Source organism: Orcinus orca, chromosome 2, assembly GCF_937001465.1.
Source record: "Orcinus orca chromosome 2, mOrcOrc1.1, whole genome shotgun sequence".
Taxonomy (NCBI): Eukaryota; Metazoa; Chordata; class Mammalia; order Artiodactyla; family Delphinidae; genus Orcinus; species Orcinus orca.
The window spans coordinates 169,735,979-169,750,432 of NC_064560.1; the positions used below are offsets into that span (position 1 = coordinate 169,735,979).

At 44.1% G+C, this 14,454-nt stretch overlaps 1 protein-coding gene across 2 annotated transcripts in view; it reads right to left on the reverse strand.

Moving 5' to 3' along the window:
* SLC8A3 (solute carrier family 8 member A3) overlaps window positions 1-3,610 on the reverse strand; it is a 151,139-nt gene extending 147,529 nt beyond the window's left edge. Inside the window, exon 1 of one of the 2 annotated variants that reach the window (XM_049706212.1) lies at window positions 2,736-3,610. The gene's annotated coding sequence lies outside the window, so the exon portion shown is untranslated. The remainder of the gene's footprint in view (window positions 1-2,735) is intronic. The other variant, XM_004262177.3, reaches the window with a different exon arrangement.
* Between the last annotated feature and the right edge of the window lie 10,844 nt (window positions 3,611-14,454).

A 14,454-nucleotide genomic window follows, 5' to 3' on the forward strand; every position in this document is an offset into this window, starting at 1 on the left:
TTTACGAGGAAAGGGACCATTCTATTTTATTTGCCTCAGTACCTAGCAAATGCCTGGCAGAGTAGGTTGCTGAATATTTATTGAATAAATAACTGATTGAATGAATAAATGAAGGCTTTCTCTTTTGGATTCTTATGTATTTCTGAACCTCATCAAATGTTTGAACTTCTAAGCAAAGCAGCCAGTCTTGAACGCAAAGGGAGTTATTCTCTCTTCTTATCTGACCTTGGTGGCTTGAAGAGAAGACAAAATGTGTGACACATTCCCCCCAAATCCATACTGTGGGCAGTGACTGGACCATGCAGGCTGAGGAACAATGCCCACAATGACTACCCATGGACAATAGGAGCAACTATGCCAGGGACTGTACAAGGAACCGCCTTGCACAGGGACAGGGCAGGGCTGGGGCAAAAGGACACTCCCTCGGCTTCAGGGTCCCAGCTCAGGGAGAAGCCCAGGGGAAGGGCGTGTTTTCTACAGGGTCAGTTTGCTAACCCTGTTCTTCCTTCTCTGACCAGGAGACTCTGGGGTGCAGTGCAAGAGATGCCCAAGTAGAGGTCAGAGGAACGGGAGCAGAGAGGAGAGGTAACTTATTCCTCCAAGTCCGTTCATTCACCCAACGTTGACTGAGTAGCTCCTCTATGCCAGGCACAGTGCCAGGCCCTGGGGATACAATGTGAATAAACACCAGCTATCTTTCCTCCCTTCATGCAGCTTTCTGTCCAGAGGCGTGGCTGGCATTACTCAATCACATAAATAAATTGAATGTGCATCTTTAAATTACTTCAAAATATTAGGTTCCAGTTTTGAGTGTGTAAAAAAAGGGGACCTGGCCTAGTCAGGGAAGGTATGGAAGGCTTCCTCGAGAAAGTCACCAATGAATTAAGGGCTGAAGGACGGATAGGAGTACATTAGATAAGGATGGAGGTGGAATTCAGGAGTGCTGGAAGAGCAAAAAAGCATTCCAGGTAGAGGAAACCGCATGAACAGCCTTCCCATCTTCATTAAGTTCGAGAACCACTTCAACTAAGTTCAGTTCTACAGTTCCCACCTTCTTCTTTTCAACCCCATATCTGTATTTTATTTAAAGTAAAAGGAAGCTGTGGAGTGGCCCTGTACGTGCAGACTGCAGACAGGAATTGCAGATTGCAGGGACGGGTTGGTGGGCCACACCTCGTCACCCCCAGCTCTGATGCTCAACCATCCTCACGTGGAGAGCTGCAAGGCATGAAGGGGCAGGTTCCTCTCAAACTTGGATCCAGTGAGGCCGGCAAGAAGGGCTGGCAGGTGCACAGGCGCCCAGACAGAGTGAGCTGATCACCTCTGTCAGGGAGAGCAGGGCGCAGCAGCTATATTTGAAAATCGAGGTAAACAAGAGCTCAGCTCAAGTGGACAGGGCACAACAGCTGCGGAGATTAATCACACACGGCTGCGAGGCACCAGGTCGCCCCAAGGCCCAGAGGCTTCCCCTTCGTGAACCACCAGGAGGCCGGATATGCTCCTATCACTTACCCACAACTCCCTCCGCTTGGGGTGTTTCTCCACCACCTAAGAGCTTGGAGCCTTGCTCCCAGCTGCGGCCTGCCTTTCTGCTAAACTAGCCCCAGTTTCAGTCTTTCTGCCCAGGGGACCAAACCACCAAACCTTCTGGGTTTGTCTTTTAATCACCAGGAGACAGAGAGCCAGAGGGTGAGAGACAGGCGGCAGGCAGGCGGGAAGGGAGCGGGGAAATTTATGGCACTCCATTAAAGGCGTCTGTTCTATTTAAAGCCCCCACCCCCTCCCTCCACGGTTAAAAATAAAACGCACTGAATAAAGAGGAAAGATAGCTTCTCCCACCCCCGGAACAAATTGCTTTCTTCATCTCCTCCAATGGGTCGGGTCCTCGGGGCAGGTCAGGCACGGTCTGCAGGAGCAGGCTAGCCTCTGAATGAGGGCCTGTGGCTGTGTGCGTGCGTGCATGCGTGCGTGTGTGTGGTGGTGAGGGGTGTGTAGGCGGGGAGACGGGGGTACAGGTTAGCGAGAGGTAGTTACACACTTCACCGCTCTCCACCCGGCCCCGGCCCGCCCAGACCACCGCGTACCAGAGAACAGAGGCCGGGAGAAACACTCCTTCTCCCCGCCCCCTTGGCCGCCGCGGGCGGGTGCGCTGGGGCTGCAGTTCCCGACCCGCGGCGGTGGAGTCCAGAGGTTGGGTGCGCGCGTGCGTTTGCACCCGCGGGCGCGCGCCGAGCGGGTAACGCGCTCCCCTCCTGGCCCACAAACCCGGCGGGCGCTCACCACCCGGGAGCACAGCACGCCCTGGCGCAGCCCGCACACACATGCACACATTCACACATTCATCCAGCATGCAGCACAGCACTCAGCCTTCCTGACGCGCCCCCGCCGGTAACCCCACAAACCCGCGACCCGACTGCACGCACAAGCCCAAGCATCTCTTTCTGCGCAGCCCCCCGCACCCCCCGGTAGACGCTCACTCCGCCAGAACGCCACCCCCCCGCCCCCAGCACCGCAGGCAGCCCAGTGCACTTTCCGGGGCACCCTCCCCCCAACCTCTTCTGACACTCAACCCGCAGGAGGGCAGTTCATAGGAATGATCTTGAGAAAGAACTTAATTAACACCATTATTCACAAGCACGAACCCTCACGGGGATATCCCCAACCCCCCGACTTCTGCCTCCCGGCCTCGGCCGCCCGTTGAGGGGGAAGGGCAGGAGGCTCACCCCGTCACTCACCGTTTCCTCTCGATCTCCCGGGCGGGGTGGGCAAGTGAGGGGGTTGAGGAAGGTGCGCGAGGCCCCCGCCGCCGGGCTCCTCACCGGCCGCAGTGGCTCATCGCCCCCGCAGGCTGCCCGCCGGCCGCAGCCGCGTCCGGGGCATGTCAGTCTGCCGCCGCCGCCCACCGGTGGGCTAGCGGCTTTCAGGGAGCTGCGGGGCAGCGCATCCGGAGTGCGAGGGCTGGGGCCAGAGCAGGGGGCCTGGGGAGAGGTCCTTCGGCGCTGTTTTAAGGAGCAGGGAGAACCGCTCCGAAGACCCCCCCGGAAAACCCCGACTCGGGGGCGGACTCGGGACTAAGCCCCGAAGAGGCTCGGAGTCCCGGCCGCAGGCAGCGAGGGGATCCCTGCCGGGAGGGGCAAGAAGGCGAGCGGCCAGGCGCGCCCTGGCGGCTCCGAGGGCCCAGGGCTTGTAGTCGCGTCGCCGGGGCTTTCCCGGGGCTGGGAGCGCGCTGGCTCACCGCCTTGCACGCCGTCACCGCGGGACTCGTCTCGGCCTCGTCGCGCGGAGGGGACGCGCGGAGGGTCTGGTTTCTGGGCGAGCCGAGAGCTTTGCCCATTAAGCTGCGGGAAGAAGCCAAATCAAAAAGCCAATCTCCAAGCCTCCAAACCCAACGTCACCCTATCAGCTGGGAGCGAGAGAGCTGCACGGAATCACAAGCCGCGCATATTTATCCTCGCGCGCCGATGGGGGTAATTTTCAGAGAGCTTCCCGACCAGCAGCGAGGAAGCCGAGTCCGCCTCTCGCGTCCAGAGAGCCCCAAGGACCGAGTGCAGACGGAACCCGTAGGCTGCGGCCACCCACCCAATCTTGGGAGCCTGGCGCCCGGCGCCTACCGGCCAGGGGCAGTTCCAGGACGGCGGCGCGTCCTGACCTGGATTCCGTGGAGTCCAGAGTTCCGGGCAGCGGCGGGGAGGGCGGGCAGGCGGGCGCGCAGCACCGGCTTTCCCCTTGTCCTCAGGAGACGCCGCCTGCAATCCCGAAATTAAGTCTCTACCGAACACATCTGTGGTTTTTAAATATAGCAGGGGACGATTACCCAGGCAGGGTCCACCCAGGCCTAGGGGAGGAGTTGAGGGGGTATGGAGGGTGGCAGTGGAGGGGAAATAGAACTCCCTTTTTCCCCTCTTTTTTTTGTTTTTCATCTGTACTTGGTGCAGAACTCAGTCTGTCATTTTCTCAACCCAAATCAAACAACAGCTGTGACAGACGCTTGGGTGAGCGCTGGTATGTTGGTTTTGGGGTTTTTAAAGCTAAAAATAAGAGGGGGCTGTCTCCCAAATTGCTGATTCCTCTGGGCCTGGAGTCTGGAAGAGAGATAGTCCTTTGATGCAGCGACAGAACTAGGGTTTGGGGCTTGGCCCACGCAAAGTGTACACACGTAGCCTTAAATCAGATGCCTATAATTTCTGCTATATTTGTCAGGCTTGGTCCTGGAGGCACGCGGGGTGGGCAGGCCTCTCCTAAGAATGGGGTTTCACATCCCTAGTGTATGGATGGCATTAGGCAGATCTAAAATAAGCATGGTGGCTGGCCTTTTGTAGAGACACTAGTGCAGATTCTGGGACAGAACATACAGGAGAGAAGTTGTTGCTCTCAGGCCTTTGCTGCCTGAAGCCGAATATGATGGGCCAACAAGTGAGGATAATATACTTAGCAAGTGTCAGCACCTCCTTAGGGCCCGGCGCCCTGCTAATGAATTTGATCGCCGAATTTCATGTCATCCTCACAAAACTCTATGAGATAGGTACAATTACAAACTCCATTTTCTCTTGAGGAAATTGAGCCTTAGAGAGGTTGAATAACCATCCCAAGGCCACAAGCAGCAGAACCAAGGATTGGAATAAAGTGGAATCAACTGGAGTTTCACTGATAACTGCAACAGTATGTGCAAATTCCCAGATCCTTGGCTCTCCTGAGAACTGCTCTGGAACAAGGTTTGGTCCAAAGAGATTAAGTGGGCATAGGAGTTAGAGAGTGTCTGAGTTTGGAATGGTGTGTGAGTTCTTTCCTGGTCCCCTGAACAATGCTACTTCAGCAAATCATGTGGTGGTTTCAGTCCTGAGTTTGAGTCCTGGATATCCTCAGTCCTAACTGAGCGCTGTGATCTCAGATCCCTGAGCATTTTGGGGCCTTGAATCCAGTTAAGGGCTGAGACACTGACTCTGTAAGACTTCAAGAACTCCTAAGATTGTGGGATTTCAGCTTATGTCAATTGGTGGGATTTACCTTGTGTCTGTTTCTGTGGAGACCCATGATGCTGACAGGTCTATAGTCAAGACCAAGAGGTGGCTGGTGGGCCCATAAATTGATATGGCTTTTAGGGAGGGCAGTTTTGAAAGACATATCAAATTCCTAAAAAAATGTGAACCTCTTTTGCCTCAGTAATTTTACTGGTAAAAATTTATGCTGTGGCAATAATTAAGGATGTGCTCAAATATTAGTTACAAGGATATTCATGGTAGTGAAATTTATAAGAGTAAAAAATTGGAAGCATCTTAATTTTCCAACAGGGAGAATTGGTTGAGTAGATCATGTTACACTGTCGTAATGGTGTATTCTACCACCATAAAAATGCTGAAGCAGTATTCTGTGCACTGACGTGGAAAGATTTTCATGATATGTTACTGAGAGAAAATAAAACAGAACATAGAGTGTGATACTGTGTGTGTGTGAGTGCGTGTGTGTGTGTGTGTGTGTGTGTGCGTGCATATGCATGCCCTGGCAGCAGAAACATACCAAAATGGTAATGATGGTTATCTTTGGATGGTGAGATTACTGGTGATTTCTTTTTCTCTTGAAATCAACTTTACGAGGCATAATTACATAAAATAAAATTCACCTGTTTTAAATATACAGGTTGATGAGTTTTGACAAAAGTATGTACAAATGTAACAACAACCCAAATCAAGGTACAGAACATTTTCATCTCTCCCCAAAGTTCTCGGGCCCCTTGGCAGTTTTCCCCCACCTCCCCTCAAGTAACCATTGATCTGCTTTCTGTCACTATAGATTCGTTTTTGCTTGTTCTAGAATTTTCTTCTTTTTGCCATTTATATCTGTTGACATTTCTTCAGTGAACATCACCCATTCACTAAAACAACATCGGAAACAATAAAAATAGAATTGGTCTTGTCATTTTTTTTAGAACTATCCAGAAACCAACAGGAGCTTCATCACCTTGTCACCTGGAGCAGGGCACTGCTGGGTAGGAAGCGGGGAGGTGAGGGAGGTGCCGAAGCACGTTCAACCATTGCTATAGCAGAGTGACATGTGCGGGTTCTCTGAGTTCTAGGTAGACTGAAATAACAAAACCCAGATCTGCATTCTGAGCCTCCATGCCCTCACCGGTAAAATGGAATTAATATTAATAACAATAATATTCTTCTCATGGGATTGTTGAGGATTCAGTGAGATTACAGTTTCTGGTATAGAGTAAAGCTTAATTCTCTTTCTTTCTCCCTCCAGCCCTGCTTCTCTCCCGCTGTAAGTTCTGCAACCAAATTTCTCCTTTAACACTGGACAGAGTTTCACTTTTTCTCTCTCTCTCTACTACATGCATACTGGGTTGGAAAAGGGTAAATCTGATGACAACCTGCCTTTAATTTCTGCCATTGTTTCTTCCTTTATTTCTGGTTGTGCTAGAACTCAAGGGGCTTTTCACAGGAAAAACTGCAGGTCAGCGATCTCTTGTCAGTATTAGCAGCAAGAGCCACAGATTTTGTTTTCAAGTTGGGAGGAAACTGAGGCCCAAAGAAGTGAGGGGATTCGACCCAATCACAGAGCTCAGCAAGGAATAGATAGCATCTGCTCTGGGGGGGATGGTGTGACCCGCCCCCAAAGGCATATGTTGAGGTGGTGACCTCTAGGACCTCACAATGTGACTGCAAAGAGGTAATTAGGTTAAAATGGGGTCATTAGGGTGGGCCTTAGTGGAATCACTGGTAACCTTATAAGAAGAGGACAAAGACAGACAGAGGGAAGACCCCACGAAGGCACAGCAAGAAGGCTGCCATCTGCAAGCTCAGGAGAGAGGCTTCACAAGAAACCAAACTTGCTGACCAGACTCCAGACTGTAAGAAAATAAATGTCTTTTGTCTAAGCCAGCCAGCCTGTGGTATTTCGTTATGGCAGCCCAAGCAAACTAATACAGAATCCAAGTATTCTGGCTGACTCTATGAGTCCTTGCTATATCCCAACTTCGAGGAGTCACCTGGGGTCATTTGGAACCTTGAAACATCCTGGATTTTACAATTTAACAAAAAGTAAGGAAACCAGCTTTTACTTAAATATCTGCTATGACACTGTGCTATGAATTTTTATATGTATTATTTCACTCAGTAAAACTTGTGGAACACCTTCTATGTACCAGATACTCTTATAAGGGCTGGGCATACAGCTGTGAGCAATGAAGACAAAAGTCCCTGCTCTCATGGAACCTACATTGTAAAGGAAGAGATAGATGATAAAAAAAAAAAAAGGGAAAAAATACATAGAGCATGTCAAATGGTAGGTGCTGTGGGAGAAAAATATAGCAAGGGAGGGGGTAAGGGGCACAGGGACTGCTGAGAGAGGGAGGGAAATTGCTAGACTCTAACTGAAGAGCGTCCTGGAAGCTTCACTGAGAAAGTGACAGTTGAGTAAGAACCTGAAGGCAGTGGGAGAGGAAGCCATGCTGATGCCTGAGGGAAGAAGTTTCCAGAACGGCAAACGCCAAGGCCGTGAATGAAGTAGGAGTGTATCAGACTTGTTCGGGGAAAGTTACTTTATTTAGACCTCAACTCCACCTTGAGAGATACTGTCCCTTTATCTAGGGAAGAAGAAATCTCAGGTGAACTGACTCCCCTCAAGGTCACATACACAAAGCAAGTACTGCCCTTCTTTCTCCAGAGGCTGGCAACACGATAGGGCAGAAGGGATGAATAGTAAGAAGGGGACATGTGGCTTCTCAGTAATGCCGCATCCTTTACCATTATGCCCCAGGACTCCACAAGTCGGGGCCTCTTGGTGCCTCTCCAAACGTGGGGCCTCAGGTACTTCACAAGGAGCAGCCCTGCCTGCCTTGGCTGCCATTAGCTCTCCATCACACAAGCCATAGCGTTGTTGTCACAGGCCCCGCTGTTGTCACAGGCCCCGCTGGTACCCAGGTACCAGCGTTCCGCAGCCCTAGGATTGTACAGTCTAGGAGAGTCAGAAGCAGACAACCAAGTCGAAGTTTCAAATAAGTTCTGGAGCAGCCCCGTAGGGGGGATAAAAATTTAATCAGCAATATTTGATAATGGGGTAGTATAGTAATAACAAACTCCTTCCTATAGTCATAATTCTCCCCTATGGGTTATGTAATTTTTAACCTTCTTATAACTTGTATTTCCAAAATTTGTCACAATTTTTTTTCCTTGAATAATTTTTTTAAATTTTTTGAGGTATAGTCGATTTACAATGTGTTAATTCTGCTGTACAGCAAAGCAACTCAGTTATACATATATATTCTTTTTCATATTCTTTTCCATTATGATTTATCACAGGATATTGAGTGTAGATCCCTGTGCTGTACAGTAGGACCTTGTTGTTTATTCATCCTATATATACTAATTTGCATCTGCTAATCCCAAACACCCAATCCTTCCCTTCCCCACTCCCCTTGCCCCTTGGCAACCACAAGGGGGTTGTCTGTGAGTCTGTTTCTGTTTCATCAATATGTTCATTTGTGTTGTATTTTAGATTCCACATGTATGTGCTATCATATGAAATTGTCTTTTTCTTTCTGACTTATTTCGCTTAGTATGATAATCTCTAGGTCCATCCACATTGCTGCAAATGGCATTATTTCATGCTTTTTTATGGCTGAGTAATATTCCATTGTATATATATGCCACATCTTCTTTATCCATTCATCTGTTGATGGACATATAGGTTGCTTCCATGTCTTGGCTATTGTAAATAGTGCTGCTATGAACATAGGGGTGCACGTATCTTTTTGAATTATATATGGGTATATGCCCAGGAGTGGGATTGCTGGATCATATGGTAGTTCTATTTTTAGTTTTCTGGGGAGCCTCCATACTGTTTTCCACAGTGGTTGCACCAATTTACATTCCCACCAACAGTGTAAGAGGGTTCCCTTTTCTCCACACCCTCTCCAGCATTTATTATTTATAGACTTTTTCATGATGGCCATTCTGACCAGTGTGAAATGGTACCTCATTATAGTTTTGACTTGCATTTCTCTGATAATTAGCAATGTTGAGCATCTTTTCATGTGTCCACTGGCTATCTGTATGTCTTCTTTGAAGAAATGTCTATTCTGCCCATTTTTTGATTGGGTTTTTTTTTTTTTTGGTTTTTGAGTTGTATGAGCTGTTTGTATATTTTGGAAATTAAGCCCTTTTGGTCACATCATTTGCAAATATTTTCTCCTAGTAAGTAGGTTGTCTTTTCATTTTGTTTACAGTTCCCTTTGCTGTGCAAAATCATAAGTTTGATTAGGTCCCATTTGTTTATTTTTGCTTTTATTTTTATTGCCTTGGGAGACTGACCTAAAAAATTGGTACAATTTATGTCAGAGAATGTTTTGCCTATGTTCTCTTCTAAGAGTTTTATGGTATCATGTCTTATATTTAAGTCTATAAGCCATTTTGAGTTTATTTTTGTGTATGGTGTGAGGGAGCGTTCTAATTTCATTGATTTACCTGTGGCTGTCCAACTTTCCCAACACCACTTGCTAAAGAGACTGTCTTTTCCCCATTGTATATTCTTGCCTCCTTTGTCGAAGATTAATTGTCAGTAGGTGTGTGGGTTTACTTCTGGGATCTCTATTCTCTTCCATTGATCCATATATCTGTTTTTGTGCCAATACCACACTGTTTTGATTACTGTAGCTTTGTAGTATTGTCTGAAGTCTGGGAGGGTTATGCTTCCTGCTTTTTTTTTTTTCCTAAGGATTGCTTTGGCAATTCTGGGTCTTTTATGGTTCCATATAAATTTTAGGATTATTCGTCCTAGTTCTATGAAAAACATCATGGGTAATTTGTCTTTCCCTAATTTCTTGAGATAGATACATTACCACTGAATTTCCATCTTTCTTCTTTTTGAGTCCATGCTTGTAGAGCTTTAAATTTCACTCTAAGCAGTTTTAGCTTTATTTCATAACATTTTATAGGTTGCAATTTTATTTATCATTCAGTTTAAAACATTTTATAATTTCCACTGTGATTTTTTTTTCTTTAACCCATGGGTTATTTTGGAGTGTACTTTTAAATGTCTAATATCTAGTAATTTTATCTTCTTGTTGTTGATATCAAACTTAATTCCACTGTGTTTAAAAAAACATTCTCTGTGTGACTTAAGTCTTTCAAATGTATTGAAACTTGCTTTATAACCCAGCACATGGTCATATGTTCCATATGCCTTTGGGGAAAAAATACGTATTCTGCAACTACTGGATACAGTGTTCTATGTTTCAATTAGGTCAAGTTTGTTAATTTTCAGATTGTTCAAATCTATTTTCTATTTACGTTTAATCTGCATGTTCTATTAGCTTCTAAGAGAAATATGTTCAAATCTTTCACTAAGATTGTGGGTGAGGTCTGACAATTTGTGCATTGTATGTTTTTAAGACTATACTATAAAATGTACCCATATTTAGAATTGCTATTATCTTCCCTTTTATTGCTAGTAATGCTCCTTCCTTTTAAAGTGTTTGTCTAATATTACTGTAGCTATATCTTTCATCTGTTGGTTAGTGTTTTTATGGTCTTTTTAATGGGACTACTTTTTTTTTTTTGTCAACCAAAAAGAATACCAGAAACCTAACAGCTCCTCTACAGAAAGAAATGTATAATAGAAGAAAGGACCCTGAGCTGAAACTCAGAGGCTGCGGGTTCTGGTCCCAACACTCCTACTATAATATCCCCATAAGTAAATCGCTTAATCATTTATGGACCTCTGTTTCCTTATCTGTCAAATATTAAGGTGATCATATCTATGGGTATCATTAAAAATCATGAATGCTATATAAATGTCAAATAATTATATATGTTCTAAGGAAAATCACACAAAATCAGAAAGCAGTTTGTCTCCATTTTGGAACAATGAAAAGGTTTGCCTTTTCACAAATTCGTTCACAAAAATTTTTTTTCACAAACTTGTTTTTTCACATACACACAAAATATATAGTATATTCTTGGTCACTAGGTTCCCTATTCATCCAGGTTCCTTTGTCTCAAGTTCAGCCCTCACATCCTCTCCCTTCCCTCTCTGTGCACCTTGAGAATACTCAAAGGGATAGAACTTTGTTCATCTGCTATGGAAGCAAACAGGTCTCTTTAAGAGAAGCCCTTGAATTTCATGCCTTTGAAGACTCTCTCCTTGTTGTGTTCTTCCAACCCAAATGGGCCTCCCTACATGTCTATGGGAGACTTCAGCTAGGTGGAAAGGGCTGCTCTTGGAGTCTGTGTTTCTGCCGATGGCAGGTAGATGATGACTGTCATGGAAGAAAAGAATGAATGGCATGTCAGTATTAAAGCATCCTCTTGGCCCTCTCACATACAGTTTCTTTTCTCACCATAAACTGCAATCATTTTATTGATATTTAGTGATCTTCTTTAATAGATATAAGCCCCTTCACCTAACATTCAGCACATCCTTTTCCCTCTCACACAATTTCTACATTGGTTTATGAGGATTTTTGTCACTAGACTGTGAGTTCTTTGAGGGAAACTCTTTCCACAGTAGAATAACCCAATCTGTTTGCTGATGGCTGAACGATGAGGGAGAAGGATCAGTCTGGCATGACTTCCAGGTGTCTGGCTTGAGAAACTCAAGGGATGGCAGCACTGACTTAGGAAACATGGGAGGAAAAACATGTTTGGAGAACAAGGAGGGAAGGGTCATTTTGGACCTGATGAACCTGCGTGATGTTCAAATGGGCAATCTCAGAGGCAGTTGGAGATGGGTGTCTCAAGCTCAGGAGACAGGTTTGGCTGCAGACACAGATTTGGGAACCATCAGCATATAGGTGGTCACTCACGCCATGGGAACAGATGAGACCCCCAGAAAGAGTGTGTAGAGTTAGTTGCACACTCTTTTACTCCATTTTTAGTGCTTATCCCAGAGCAGGGATTAGCAAACTATGGCCTGTGGCTGTTTTTGTAAGTAAAATTTTATTGGCGCACAGCCACACCTGCCTGTTTGTTTGTGTCTTGTCTGTGATCGCTTCACATCACAACAGCAGAGTCTAGTAGCTGCAGCAGAGACCGTATGACCTACAAAGTAGGAAATATTTACTATCTAGCCTCTTACAGAAAAGTCTGCTGACCTAGAGACCACAACATGCACCCTTGCTTTATCATATGTAATACAAATGAGGCCATTGAGAATCCAGTCGTAAGTTTATTGCTGCCCTTTTGCAGTAAATGGATCTCCTTGTTGCTCTTAAGTTTTTCTGTCTTTGGTTCCTAAAAGTTTTACTGTGATGTGCCTTACAGTAAAACTGGGTGTGCCTGGGTGTAGCTTTCACTGAATTTATCTTATTTGGATTTTATAGAACTTCTTGAATTGAATGTCTTTAAATGATCTTGGAGAATGTTTAGTTATTATCCTCTTAATACTTCTGTCCTATTGTCTCTCTTCTCTTCTTTCAGAAGTCCAATTACAGGTGTGTTAAACTTTTTCAGTATGCCCCATATTTCTCCTATACTCTTTTCTGGATTTTCTGTTTTTTTATCTCTATGTTTTAGTCTAGATATTTTATACTGATTTATCTTTCAATTAAGTTTCCATTTTTTATAGATTCCATCTTATTATCTATTAATCACAGCTATTTTAAAGTCTTTGTATGATATCTGCAACACCTAGATTCCTTCTAAGTCTATTTCTAGATTTTGCTCCTCTCTCTCTCTCTCTGTATATATATAGAGAGAATGAGATATCTATATGTACATGTATATATAGATATACACATAGATATAGATATATAGACATATATATCAGTTTTTCTTGTCTCCTGGTATGCTTGACTGAATGCTAACATTATATGTGAAAAATTATAGAGTTAAGGTGAGTCTCTGGATTATGTTAGCTTTTTGAGAGAGGTATCACTTTTTTTGAGGGGGAGGGTGTGGGTAGGCTGTTAGGATCATGATGAATCATCTCAATCCAGTTTGTATTTGAGTTTAGTTGAGACTGAGTTCCATACTGCATAAGGATTCGTCTATTTCTGGTCACTTTTATTGCTCAAGGGTCACTTCCATGGTGAGCCAGGGACTTTGCAGTTTTTGTCTCCACATGGGTTAGACTGCTCAGAATTCTCCTTCATCTCTCAGTCCTGTAGTTGTCACATTCTGTTTAGCTTTTCAGTAGACCACACTTTGTGGTTATGCAGAGCCTCAGGAAGAAAAGCACTATAGAATTTCAGCTCTCTTCTCAGTGTCTCCCTTCCCTCATGTTTTTTTGACTCTTCATGTCCTTAATGCCTTAGTAGCTCTCTATGATCTTCAAATCATAGCTAGAAGTGGAAATCACATTTTTTTAATACAAAAGAAATGTATGCTGGCTCTATCAAATCAAATAATATATATAAGGAAGAGTTTAATAATTCCCCTTCCCCAATATGTCTCCTTTATTGACGTAACTAATGTTAAAGTCTAATAAGTATCCTTCCATTTCTTTATGCTCATATATGTAAATGTAGAGATTACTGAAGACAATTAGTTTGGGTTCGTTTTAAAAAATGGAATCACACATATACGTGATGTTGCAATTTGCAACAATTTTTTACCAATGCATAAAAATGTATTTAAAAATAACTGCCTAATATTCCACATATATGTCATATTTATTAAATCATTCCCCTGTTGATAGACATTCAAATTGTTTCTTTTTCCAGCCACATAAATACTGCAGGTTATTACTACTTTCTCAATTCTTGCCAATCTAATAGGTGGAAAATGGTATTTCAATTTACCCCAAAATATTTAAAGAATTAAAAAATATATGTTTATTGAGTATTTGCATATACTCTTTTGAAAATTCTTGCACATACTCCTTTGAAAATTCTCGTTTATATCCTTTGTCCATTTTCCGTTTCTAATGTTATCGATTTGTAGGAGTTTTCAATATAATTCATGATAGGAACCCTTCATTTGCCACATGTGTTGTAAATACTTTTCCAAAGTCTATTTGCCTTTTAAGATGTTACTTATGGTATCTTTTCTCATGTAAACATTTTATATGCATAAAATGCCCATTTTTCATGATGACTTCTGGATTCTGTGTTTTGCTTTAAGGCTTTCTCACTTCAAGCTTATAAAAATGTTTTCCTAAAATTGATTTCCTAAAATTTTATATTTTACATTTATATATTTAATTTATCTAGTTTTTGTTTTTTTTTTTGTATGTGGTATGATACATGGGGTCTAACTTGTTTGCCTTCAGATGCTAACTTCATCAACATAATTTACTAAATAAACTACCCTTTCCCACTTTGTCAAAAATTAAGACTCATATTCTACTTGAACCAATTTTGGATTCTGTTTCATTGATCTATTTGTCTATTATTGTGCCAAGCCCATAGCCAAGGCTTTCATCTTTCTGTAAAAATTTACTTGACTATTCTCAGCTCTTCCTCCATTGACCTTTAAAATCATCATATCCAGTGTAAAAAATATCAAACTAGGATTC